Below are 12,801 nucleotides of genomic sequence, written 5' to 3'. Positions count from 1 at the left end.
TTTTGATATTTTTCGCATTCTAAATATTCATTCAAATCTAATACATTTGTATACACATCAACAATTTTTGGGTCACAATCTTAACACCATAGCTTAGACCCATTTTTAATAATTCCTATATGTAGAACATCTGACTCAATAGATTAAGGGATGGATAAGAATTTAAGGGTAATTTTACATGATTTTATTGTTCATTATTTTCCAGTGGCAGGTCACCAAAGTTTTACATAAATCCGGCGAGTCAACCCCCAAATCCCCATTTCGTTTTCCCAATTTTTGGGTAAACTACAATTTTTCCACCAACATCCATGAATTTTTGAAACTAGCTTCTCTCTTCCATTTCCTTTTCCATTTCTTACCAGCAACCATGACCACCCAAATACTCATTTTCTTTTATTTATCCGACAAATAACCAGCCCTCAACCCCCCGTTCTTTCTTCTCCGTTCTCCCTCAATAAACATGATAACATCCAGACACCCCCATACCTCAAACCTTCTTAAAATCCCAACGAAAAACCGAACAAAACTCCATGCTCTTTTCGATCTCCGGCAAGGAGCTCCAAGCTCTCATGAACAGGAGCAAGCCAACAACTCTTAAATCCTCTCTTCTCCTCCTCTTTCCTACCAGCAAATAACAATCAAAACCCCTTTGTTTCTTCCCATTTTTCCAGCTAAGCTCCGATGAACCGGAGCTAAAAGAACCAGTCCCTTCCCCTTTTCCCTTTTCAATTTTTGTTTGGATTTGCAGGTGTTTTTACCATTAACTCCGGCAAAGCGAGCAAAACTGCAAGTTACCAGAGATCAACAACATCAATAACAACTAACAAATCAGTGAGCCAAATGCCAAGCAGATCCGGCGAAATCACAACATCACTCCATTGATGAGCTCTTTTTCCAGCAAATTTGATTATCTTTTACCTTCTTTTACCTTTTCATATAAATTGTTACAGTATGTTTGTATTTTGAAAATCTGCTCTATTTTGATTATATTTTTTGTATGTTATTTATAAGAAACATGTGTTGCGGTTTTTATGTATTTGAAAATTATTTTCCTTTTTATTGGAAGTGCTCAAACTCCAAACACTTATTTTCTTCTGTTACCCCATGTTATTGATATTTTCCAGTAGATTTCTCTTTTATTTAACCTTATTCTGATCCTATTTTAGTTTAGTTTATTTTTAGTGATTCACTATTTTAGATAGTATATTATTTTATTTATCTTTCATTCATTGATGACAACGAGTAGATGTTTGTTTTATTTATGATTGTTGTTATAGCTTTTTTTAATATCTTATTTTTATTTTGTTCAATGTTTTATATTTGTTTTAAGAAATTTTCCAGTGAATCGTTTTGCCCCCATATGTTACTATTGATGTTGTTATTGAATATAATATTGTTGTTTGACGGAGTTAAGCTGTATTGAGGGAATCTTTTTGTCTCAATCAATCAAGAATACCCAATAAAAGACCCTTCTCTTCCATTTATGATGATTTTGCCGCCAATCCTTCTCAATCGACCGAGCCTTTTTTTAACTTTAACTACATGAATTTTATTGAGAGTTGTTGGCCCAAGTTACTCATTTTGTTTGAGGTTAATTTTAGATATTTTGGGATTTATTGAATTTTTTATGTTAAATTGGCCAATGATAAAAAAATTCATCGATTTTAGAGGTCTATTAATTTTTAAAAGACGGAAATTTAGTTTAGGTTTATATATTTTATATGTTAAAATACACCGATGAAGGAATTACAGTCCATTTCCAAGACCTTTCATGTTAATATGACGGATTTTTATTTTTAAGTTGTTATTTCTGTTATTCAATATTATTCATATTTATTTATTACTAACACTTCTACTAAGTGTTTTTACCGGTTCTCGAAGGTGCTTTACAATCGAGTTATTCGATTTATACTCTGTTTCATTATTGTATATTGTTTACGATAAGCAAATTAAGGCCGATTCCTATATTACTGTTTAGCATATTACATATGTATATTTTATGATTATTTTATTTGTACAGTATTTTATCCTCCTGTATTTGAAAAAAATGAATTATGTCGTGACCCAAATTTCTGGATTCCGAAGGATGACTAACCCTTTCCTTCTGAATAATTTGAACCCTTTACCTAGAATCAATTGGTTTCGTAGACATTTTTAAAATTAATTTATTAATTGGATTCCTACTTTTCCAATAAAATTAGGTGGCGATTCTGTTTTTCCTTTTTACCCCTTTTAAAACATTTTAAAATATTTAACTAATTCCTTTTAATTGAGTCACAGCGACGTTGCGCCATCTCAATGGGATGTCAACAGAATTGCGACTCCGCAGGGGATATAAATGTTCTAACCATTATGGGTTCACTTATTCAAATTGAGGAGATTATTCTTTATTGTTTTAGTGATTATGTCTTGTATATTTTGTTGATTATTTGTATATTCTACTCACTATTTATTCATTACTTGTTTTATATTGTTATTGCATTCAAGACATATTCTAACATAAATACAATATATTAAAGAATAGTTTTACAGAATCGCAACCGGTTTTTTTTATACTTAACACTTTTTCGGAATTATCTAAAATTTATTGGTTCGTCGTGCATCTAATTGTCGCCGTGAGTTCCTACCTAAGTTGTCCACTTGGGTTCGAGATCTTTCAAACCCACTCCTAGTCACCTAGTTTATAAACATTCATAATCTTAGTTCAATATCCATTCAAGTTACAATTAATTTGAACTGTTTTTGATCTGATTCCTGCTTCAACAGGATTCATAGGCGCAATAAGGGCTCGGTCATCTTATCCGTAAGCTTTTTAAAATTTTAGAACAGACACTCAGGGAAATATTTTGAGGAGGTCTCCAAAATTTTTATAACGGAGATAATTGTTACAAGATTAAATACCAGAGGTTGTTAAAGCTGAAACAGGGCAAACTTTTTAAGAAATGCCCTAATGAATTTCACCAAGTTTGTACACAGACTTCGGATTTATGAGGGATCACTACCAGTTCATTTGTATCTTTGTATTACTTTTTATATATGATGTTACATTCTTTGTACATATATATCTTTGATCTTAGTTATTTTACATTCCATTAAAACGATGATTTTATTAGACTTTTTCTTTTAGTTGGGTTGTCCGCCCTTCAATGTGACTCGATTTTTTTTAGCTTTATCTTTAATTGATAAAAGGATTTTTGTTAAGTTTGGGTGGTCTGCTCTTTAATGTGACTTATTCGTTTTCCATTTCAATCTATCCCTTTCAAAAATTAAAATAAAATTATTTGACACTTTTTAAAGTTGTGCTATCCGTCCTTTTATGCGGATCATTGATCCTTTTTTACTTTTTCTTTAATTAAGACAAAGGATTTTTTCTAAATTTGGGTGGTTTTTCCTATAATATGACTCACAAATTTTTCGTTCTGGTTAAATTTTATTTAAATATTAAAAAAATTGTTAAATTTGGATTGTCTATCCTTATTGGGTTCGATATTCTTTATTCAAAAGATTTTCTTTTTTTTTACTTTTAAGTATTTATATTTTAAATCATTTTTTGACTTGATTGGTGCCAACGCAATTCAAGTGCGCCTGTGAAAAATAATTTATACAATCGTGAAGATTGACTTCTTGTTAAACCATATATTCTTTCACTACCTCTCATTCGTCTTTTTGTTACATTTGAAAATATTCTCTTGCACACATTCAAGATTGAACAAAATCAGATTCATTGTTTCATGTGTATTGTATGGTGAATTTTGAATTAAATTCAATTGTTTTGCATTGTTGATCTAGAACTTGGCCTAAATGTTGTTAAACAGAAATTTTGAGTAATGTCTGATTTAAAAAATGAGTGTATTAAACCTTTTTGAACGGACAACCACATATTAGTTTATACCCTTTCTAAATGCTTGTACACACAAATCCTCTTTTTCCTGAATTTCTTTAGCGCATTAAAGACACACAAGTTTAAAAATAAGATTCAAAGTTTAAATTTGTCAAATACAAAATAATCAAAGTCCCTGAAAGTCAAGAATACAAAAAAGGACTTCAAAAAAAAGAAAGAAAGAAGAGTTTAAAATTCCCCACAAATTCAAACAAGCCATGTTTCAACAAAAGAAAAGATTTACTCCAAACAAAAACTAAGAATGTTCAAAAATGAAAAAAGGGGGAAAAACTCAAAGAAGCATAGTTACAAAGAAGTGAAGAAGTGGTAAAGAAGGTACGACAAGGAGAATCAAATGCCGAAAGCATAACAAATGTTGTATGCACCAATTTAGTGAAATGCTCAAGAAAAGATTTAGTCACTTTTAACCCAAATGAATAGCCTACCCATTCTAAGCCTACGTTAAAAGCTATTAATAAGACCTACATAATTTTAGTTCAAATATTATAACATTAGTGGAGATTTGCATGAAGGTTAAACTTATGGTATCACAATTGCATGCGTTGAACATTTTTCTGAGTGTGAGTGTGCTTTTCTAGATGTTCCCAAATCAAAACACTTTAAATTTGTGAAAATTAAAACTTTCTTTCTTGTGAGGGAAGCTGAAAAATCATGATGTTAGACCGAGTTTAAGGCCTTTGTTTGTTGCTAGATGGATAAATCTTGTTGTTACTTTTGCACAAATTAGGTACCTCTTGAATCCATAGGATTTACCTAGAATTTTATCTCAGTTGAAAGATAAAGAATTCTAAGAAATTCTTAAACAATACTTTGCTTGTGCTAAAAAAGTTAAAATATGTTTCACTGTTTATAAAATAAGCTTGAAACCAACTTTTCAATTTTTTAATCATACAAACTTTGTGGGCTGTTTCATTGTTGATATTTGTCCAAATAACTTTGTGGACCGTTTCAAATTTCAAATTGCATTTTTGGTAGTAATACCCTTCAAAATGACATATTTTTATTTTCCGGTAGTCATATTCTTCAAAATGACATCTCTTAAGTTTGGGTCGTCGTACCCTTCAAACTGATATCATTTTAAATTTATGCCACATATTTGTCCATACCAACTTCGTGGACCGTTTCATAATTTATATTTGTCCAAATAACTTTGTGGAACGTTTTAAAGTTCAAATTGCATTTTTCGGTAGTCATACCCTTCAAATTGACATCATTTTAAATTTTTATATTCGTTTAAATAACTTTGTGGACGTTTCAAAGTATAAATTATATTTTTAGATTGTCATATCTTTCAAATGAAATCTTTTTATTTCTGGTTGTCATATCCTTCAAATGACATCTTTTAATTTTTGGGTCGTCATATTCTTCAAAATGACATCTTTTTAGATTTAGGAATTTTCACACCCTATAAATTGACATCATTTAAAAAAAATTATGTTGTGATATTTCTCCAAAGTAACTTGTGGACTGTTTCATTGTTGATACTTGTCCAAATAAACTTTGTGGACAGTTCATCCTTGATATTTGTCCTTATAACTTTTTGGACCGTTTCAAAGTTTAAATTATATTTTTGGGTCATCATATCCTTCAAAATGACATCTTTTTATTTTTGGGTCGTCATACCCTTCACAATGACATCTTTCATTTTTTGATTGTCATATCCTTCAAATGGCATATTTTTAAATTTGGGTAGTCATACTCTTTAAAATGATATTCTATGTAATTTAATTAGTCATATCCTTCAAAATGATATCTTTTTAGATTTAGGTCGTCATACCTTTCAAAATAATATCTTTTTTTTAAAAACAAAATTAAATAAAATTGTTATCTCAAATAAAATAATACTTTTCAAATTGATTTGTCATGCCGTTCAATATGACACTTTTTATTTAGTTATCTAATTTTAAATTGCCATATTTTTTAACTCATAATGTTATTAAGTTAATTGCCCCAGCTGTTAATTACCTTATCAATATGAGGTCATAATTGCATATTTTATGTTTCTTTTATGTTATATTTGTTACTAACATTGTTCTTGAATATTTTGTGATACACCATTCATATTAAGTTCAAGATTGGATTCTCATCTCCCTTCAAATGACACGTTAAGTTTAAGATTGGGTTGTCATCACCTTTCAAATGACACGTTAAGTTTAAAATTGGACTGTCATCTCCCTTCAAATGACATGTTATATTCAACTTGGTCTTAAGGAAATTATTAAATCTGTGTTTTTGGTGGAGATAAAAATCTTTGTGATTTTATACTCTTTTAAGTCTGCAATTATAGTTTGTTGCTTACTTATATTGTATCAATTCTGTTTATCTGAAATGGCAAACACCGGTGTTACAGTGGTTGTTGCTGCACCAACCCGAACTCTTGTACCATAAGCAGAGAAACCGTGTAAATTCGCAGGTGTGAATTTCAAAGGATGGCAGCAACGAGTATTTTTCTGGCTTACCACTCTTGGTCTACAAATATTTACAAGTGAAGATACTTTAGTTCCTGCTGATGATATGCCAGACAGGGAAAAATTTCATGATTGTTGAAGCATTGAAACAGTCAGACTTCTTATGTAAAGGTTACATTTTGAGAGCTTTAGAGGATGACTTATAATGTCCATAGTGCAATATCAACTGCAAAAGAGTTGTGGAATGAACTTGAGAAGAAATATAAGACAGAAGATGCATGCTTGAAAAATTTTGTGGTCGCAAAGTATTTAGACTATAAAATGGTAGATAGTAAAACTGTTGGATCACAAGTGCAGGAATTTCAACTTATTCTCCACCATCTGATTGCTGAAGATATGGTAGTAAATGAAACTTTTCATGTGGCTACAATAATCGAGAAGTTGCCTCCTTCGTGGAACGATTTCAAGAATTATCTAAAGCACAAACGTAAAGAAATGAAGCTTGAAGATCTTGTGATTCGGCTCAAGATTGACGAAGATAACAGAAATGCCGAAAAGAAGTCGCGTAAGAGTTCAACAATCATTGGAGTTAATATTGTTGAAGAAGCTCCTACCAAAGACAAAAAGAGAAAGAAGTCCAACGGGCAGAAGTCAGAACAGGCAAAGAAGAAATTCAAAGGCAATTGTTATAATTGGTCAAGGCTGGTCATAGATCATCTGATTGTCATGCTCCAAGAAAGGAAAAAAACAAAGGCAAAGGCAAAAATCAAGCAACTATCGTGGAAAAGATGGAACATGCAGATGACTTGTGTGCAATGATATCGGAGTGTAACTTAGTTGGAAATTCCAAGGAGTGGTTTCTCGACTCAGGTGTCACTAGACATATTTGTTTTGCGAAAGAAGTCTTTGCAACGTAGACTCCTGTTGAGTGCAATGAAGATTTATTCATGGGAAACACAACAACAGCAAGGATTGCAGGAATTGGAAAAGTAATGTTGAAAATGACATCCGGCAAGGTGTTGACTTTGAACAATGTTCTGCATGTCCCTACTTTTAGGATGAATTTAGTTTCTGCTGCACTACTCGTTAAGAACGGGTTTAAGTATGTCCTAGTTAGTGATAAAGTTGTAATAAGTAAGAATGAAATGTTCATAGGAAAGGGCTACCTCAATGAGGGTCTTTTCAAACTAAATGTAATGGTTGTTGACAGGATTAATAAAAATTCTGCTTCTGTTTACTTATTGGAGTTAAGTGAGTTATGGCATGCCCATTTGGGACATGTAAATTACAAAGCCTTGCGAAAATTGATTAAACTAGAAGTATTGCCTGATTTTAAATGCGATAAGTCGAAATGCGAAATTTGTGTCGAAAGTAAGTTTGTTAAACATCCTTATAAGTCTGTTGAAAGAAATTCTAAAACTTTAGACTTAATTCATACAGATATATGTGATATGAAGTGAACACCATCTCGTGGTGAAAAAAAGTATTTTACAACTTTTATTGATGACTGCTCTCGATTTTGTTATGTATATTTGCTTAATAGTAAGGATGAAGCAATTGATGCATTTAAGTAATACAAAAATGAAGTGGAAAACCAATTGAATCTAAAGATAAAAATGATTCCGAATGATAGGGTGGAGAATATGAATCTCCTTTTGCAGAGATATGTTTTGAATATGGTATTGTTCATCAAACTACTGCACCCTATAAACCACAGTGAAATGGTTTGGCAGAATGGAAGAACAGAACATTAAAGGAAATGATGAATGCCTTAATGATCAATTCTGGTTCACCGCAAAATCTTTGGGGGGAAGCCATCCTTACAGCTAATAAAATACTCAATAGAGTACCCCATCAAAAAAAAATCAATTCCATATGAGTTGTGGAAAGGAAGAAAACTCAACTTGAAATATTTCAAAGTGTGGGGGTGTTTAGCCAAGGTAGAGGTTCCTTTACCGAAGAGGGTTAAAATTGGACCTAAAATAATAGATTGTGTCTTTATTGGGTATGCTGTGAATAGTAAAGCCTGTCGATTTTTTATTCACAAATCTGATAATCCCGAGATTTATGTTAATACGATAATTGAATCAGATAATGCAGAGTTTTTTTAAAACATTTATCCGTATAAAACTGAAAGTGAGTCAACAAGTGAAAGACCTAAACGACCACGAGAAGAATCAATGGAAAATATTCTAACTAGTGAGGAACCTAGGCGGAGTACTCGACAACGAAAATCTGTTTCTTTCGGACCATATTTTGTAGCACTATTGCTTGAAAATGAGCCTCAAACATTCAAAGCAGCTATGTCTTCGTTAGAGTCAAATTATTGGAAAGAAGTAGTCAATAGTGAGATTGAATCAATTTTAAGCAATCACACTTGGGAATTGACTGATCTTCCTCCAGGAAATAAACTTTTAGGATCAAAGTGGATTTTTAAAAGGAAAATGAAACCTCATGCGACTATTGACAAATATATGGCTACACTGGTAGTCAAAGGGTACAGAAAAAAGGAAGGTCTGAACTACTTTGACACATACTCACCAGTAACAAGGATAACATCAATTAGGATGTTTAATAGCACTAGAAGTAGTGCATGATCTTAAAATCCACCAAATGGATGAAAAGACAACCTTCTTAAATGGAGAGTTAGAGTAAGAAATTTACATGGAACAACCTGAAGGGTTTATAGTTTCTGGTAAAGAAAAGAAAGTGTGCAGAGTGTGAAGTCACTTTATGGACTCAAGCAAGCACCCAAACAATGACATGCTAAATTTGATCAAATAATGTTGGCAGATGGATTCAAGATTAACGAATGTGATAAATGTGTTTAAATTAAAAACGTTATGAATCATGAAGTCATTGTTTGTTTGTATGTTGATGACATTTTAATAATGAGTAAAAAATTGATGATATAAATGCTACTAAGCGCATGTTCTCCAGCAAGTTCGATATGAAAGACTTAGGAATTGCTGATTTGATCTTAGGAGTCAGGAGTATCAAAACTCCCCAGGGACTAGATCTCTTTCATCGATCCTAAACAAACAAGGGCAAGTAGTTGACACGAAATTTTGGTCTAATAGATTTAAAATTAGTAATTTCTTAATATTTTATTTTAAATAGTTCAAAATAAATATTTTGTCATTTTAATGCAATTTGTAGATTGTCATCCTTTTTCTGAAAGTATTAGGATTTTATCGGTTGTTATGTTTATATTATTTTGTCACATCTAGATGTTCAAATATTTATTCATTTTTTTTTATATAAAATCACTTTTTTTTTTTTGAATTGCATTTTACAAGTAATTGTTATGTTCATTAAGTTTTTTGATATTCATTTTTTCTCATTTACATTGTTAATATTCATTTTGAAATTTTGTGCAGTATAAAAAGTCATTCAAATCTATATATATTTGTATACACACCAACAATTTTTCGGTCACAAACTGGATGCCATAACTGAGAACCATTTTAAATAATTCCTTATATATGGAATATCAGTCTCAATAGATTTGGGAGTGGATAAGAATTTAAGGATTATTTTACATGATTTTATCGTTCATTATTTTTCAGTGGTAGGTCACATGAGTTTTGCATGAATCCGGCGAGTCTACCCCCCAAAACCCCATTTTATTTTCCCAATTTTTTGGTGAAACTACAATTTTTCCACCAACATCCATGAATTTTGGAAACCAAACTTCTCTCTTCCATTTCCATTTCATTTTCTAACCAGCAACCATGACCACCCAAAAACCCATTTTCTTTTCTTTCTCCGACAAATAGCCAGCCCTCAAACCCCCATTCTTTCTTCTCCGTTCTCCCTTAATAAACCTCCAAACCCATAAAAACCATCCAGACACCCCCACACCTCAAACCTTCCTAAATTCCAATGAAAAACAGAGCAAAAAACACCAACTCCTTTCTCTTTTCTAACTCCGGCAAGGAACTCCAAGCTCTGATGAACAGGAGCAAGCCAACAACTCTTAAATCCTCTCTTCTCCTCCTCTTTCCCGCTAGCAAATAATCACCAAAACCCCTTTTGTTTCTTCCCATTTTTCCAGCTAGCAATAGCAAGATAAACGGACCAGTCCCTTCCTTTTTTCCCTTTTCATATTTTATTTGGATTTGCAGTTGTTTTCACATTTAAGTCAGGCGAAGCGAGCAAAACTGGAGCAAAAGTCCAAGTTACCAGAGAACAACAACATCAATAACAACTGAGCAAATCAGTGAGCCAAAGCTCAAGCAGATCCGGCAAAATCAAAACATCACTCCATCAATGAGCTCTTTTTCCACCTAAACTCCATAGTAATTGCATTATCTTTTACCTTCTTTTGTATTTTCATATAAATTGTTTTCGTATGTTTGTATTTTGAAAATCTGCTCTATTTTAATTTTTTTGGTGTTACTTACTTAAAATATGTTTGCAGTTTTTATATATTTGAAAATTATTTTCCTTTTTATTGGAAGAGCTCAAACTTCAAACAATCTTATTTTCTTCTGTTACCCCATGGTTATTGATATTTTTCAGTATATTTCTCTTTTGTTTAAGCTTATTCTGATCCTATTTTATTGTAGTTTATATTTAGTGATTCACTATTTTAGATAGTATATTATTTTATTTATTTTTCATTCTTTGTTGACTACGAGTTGATGTTTGCTTTATTTATGATCGTTGTTATAGCTTTTTATAATATCTTATTTTTATTTTGGTCAATGTTATATATTTTTTTAAGAAATTTTCCGGTGAATCGTTTTTCCCCCATTTGTTACTGTTGATGTTGTTATTGATTATTATGTTGTTTGCTCATTTTGTTTGAGGTTAATTTTAGATATTTTGTGATTTATTGAATTGTTTTATGTTAAAATGTTCAATGATAAAAATATTTCGTCGATTTTAGAGGTCTTTCAATTTTGAAAAGACGGAAATTTTGTTTCGGTTAATATATTTTATATGTTAAAATACGTCGATGAAGAAATCACAATCCATTTCCAAGTCCTTTGATGATATGACAGATTTTTATTTTTAGATTGTTATTTTTGTTGTCAATTTTATTCATATTTATTTATTACTAACTGTTTTTATGGGTACTCAGAGGTGCTTTACAACCGAGTTATTCGAATTATACTCATATTCAATATTTTATATTGTTCACTATAAGCAAATTTAGGTCGATTCTTATATTACTGTTTTATCATAGTACTTGTGTATAGTGTATGATTCTTTTATTTATACATTATTTTATTCTCCTCTATTTTAAAAAAAAATGAATTTCGCCGGGACCCAAATTTGTGGATTATAAAAGATGACTAACCCCTTTCCTTTTGAATAATTTGAACCCTTTACCTAGAACCAATTGGTTTCATAGACATTTTTAAAATTAATTTATTAATCGGTTTCTACATTTCCATTAAAATTAGGTGGTGATTTTCTTTTCCCTTTTTACTCATTTTATAATATTTAAGTAATTCTTTTTTAATTCAGGCACCGCGACGTTGTGCCGTCTCAAAGGGATGTCAACAGAATGGCGACTCCACAAAAGATATAAATGTTCTGAACATTATGGTTTCATTTATTCAAATTGAGGAGATTATTCTGTTATTCTTTTATTGATTATGTCTTGTATATTTTGTTGATGATTTGCATATTCTACTCATTATTTATTAATTACTAGTTGTATAATGTTATTGCTTTCATAACATATTCTAACATAAATACAATATATTCAAGAAAAGTTTTGCGAAATCGCAACCGAATCTTTTTATACTTAACACTTTTTTCGGAATGATCGAGAATTTATTTGTTCGTCATGCGTCTAATGGTCGTCGTGAGTTCCATCCTAAGTTGTCCACTTGGGTTTGCGGGCTTTCAAAAACCACTCCTGGTCACCTAGTTTTTGAACATTGATAATCTTAGTTCAATCTCCATTCAAGTTATAATCTATTGGAACTGCGTTTGATATGATTCCTGCTTCAACAGGATACATAGGCGCCATAAGGGCTCATCATCTTCCCCGTAAGTTTTTAAAAATTTTGAAACTGTAACTGGGGTAAAATATCTTGAGGAGGTCACCAAATTTTTTACAAAGGAGATAGTTCTTACAAGATTAAATAACACAGATTGTTTAAGCTAAAACATGGGTAAAGTTTTTAAGGAATGCCCTAAAGAATTTCACCAAGTTTGTACATAAACTGCAGATTTATAAGGCATCACTATGAGTTAATTTGTATCTTCGTATTACTTTTTGTATATAATGTTACATTCTTCATATATATCTATTATTTTAGTTATCTTACATTCCGTTAAAATGATGATTTTATTAGACATTTTCTTTTAGTTAGGTTGTCTTCCCTTCAATATAACTCAATTTTTTTTTGCTTTCTCTTTAATTGATAATTTTTTTTTAATTTGGGTGGTCCGCCCTTCAATGTGACTTATTCATTTTTCATTTCAATTTCTCCCTTTCAAAAATTAAAATAAAATTGTTTGACATTTTTT

The 12,801-nt window shown here is 31.1% G+C and overlaps 1 long non-coding RNA gene across 1 annotated transcript; it reads left to right on the top strand.

Annotated features, from left to right (window-relative positions):
- The first annotated feature begins 9,818 nt into the window (after nt 1-9,818).
- LOC109120540 (uncharacterized) lies at nt 9,819-12,049 on the top strand. Its single transcript, XR_002028037.3, has 2 exons — nt 9,819-10,610; nt 11,788-12,049. It is a non-coding gene; the product is annotated as an uncharacterized lncRNA (long non-coding RNA).
- Nucleotides 12,050-12,801: the final 752 nt, after the last annotated feature.

The sequence above is a fragment of the Solanum lycopersicum genome, chromosome 1 (assembly GCF_036512215.1).
Source record: "Solanum lycopersicum chromosome 1, SLM_r2.1".
Classification (NCBI taxonomy): domain Eukaryota; kingdom Viridiplantae; phylum Streptophyta; class Magnoliopsida; order Solanales; family Solanaceae; genus Solanum; species Solanum lycopersicum.
Note: the sequence above shows the minus strand (reverse complement) of the source record. Positions and strands in the feature narration are given on the sequence as shown.